Here is a 1,217-nt window from a genome sequence, read left to right on the forward strand (position 1 = left end):
GTATCATACGTGTATCATATGGTGCGCTCAGTCACTGAGCAAAATATCTCTTGAAAAGAAAACTGTGGACATACATCAGATGGTCTGGATAGGGATGTTCCTACCTTGAGCTGGAAGCTGGACTGGATGGTCTCCTGAGGTTCCTTCCAGCCCTATTTTTCTATGATTCAGCATCTTATATTATCTAATCTATAAGGGTGTTTCAGAATGTTGTACTACAATTATGATATGAAACCATTTTGTGTGCAATGGTCATTTTCCGGACTGCATCCCCCCTCTGTGTAGTCGCCCTGCTTTACGACACAGGTATTCCAGCAAGTCACAAGTTTCTTGATACAGTCTTCAGAGAAGCTTTTTGGTTACTGTGAAAACTACTCCTGCACTACAGTTTGCATCCCTATATCACTGGCAAATCCTGCCCAGGATTCATCCACGATGGATATGCCATTGAGCCACAGACCATCTGTTGAGCCATGCAGCTCTCACTCAGATGAATGAGCAATCCTACAGTGAATGTCACTGGGCAGCACTGCATCAACAGACAGAACGCTCTTCTACTGGCGCTTGCTGACACCTGCATAGGCACGTGGTTGTGTGTTCACTAGCATCACGTGTGTTCAGTAAGAAACGATGGAGGCATTTGACAATGCTGCCACCAGCGTTCCCCGCTGCTGTGGGGTATCGTGCTTTGTCATAGCTATACTGTGTGAGCAGCCGTTTTCCCATTATTTTATGAAACTCCCTCATACATTCAGTTTAGGAAGTTAGAAAACACTCTCTCGCTATGAGAGGGGTTAGGCAGTGGTGCAGGCTACCCAGGGTAGTTATGAAAGCTTTTAAGAGCAGGGAAAATAAAAACCTTGTCTGGAATAGTTTAGACGGGGACAACCTTGCTGGGTGCAAGGAGCTGGCTTAGATTGCGAGGGCCTTTGTGCTGTCATATACAGCACACGACCAGCCATGCTGAAATTAGAATACAAAAACAACTAATCTAATCCTTTTCTTCCTACAAGCTCATTCATACAAGAGTAAAGTACTTTCCAAGCACACATCTAATTAAACCTCCTTCTGTTTTCTGTGTTGTTCAGATTAGATTTCATAGACATTAGGGGTGGAAGGGACCTCGGGAGATCATTGAGTCGAGCCCCCTGCCCAAAGGGCAGGAAGTCAGCTGGGGTCATAGGATCCCAGCAAGATAAGCATCCAATTTACTCTTG

This window comes from Crocodylus porosus, unplaced genomic scaffold (assembly GCF_001723895.1).
Source record: "Crocodylus porosus isolate Cpor-Errol unplaced genomic scaffold, CroPor_comp1, whole genome shotgun sequence".
In the NCBI taxonomy this organism is placed as follows: domain Eukaryota; kingdom Metazoa; phylum Chordata; order Crocodylia; family Crocodylidae; genus Crocodylus; species Crocodylus porosus.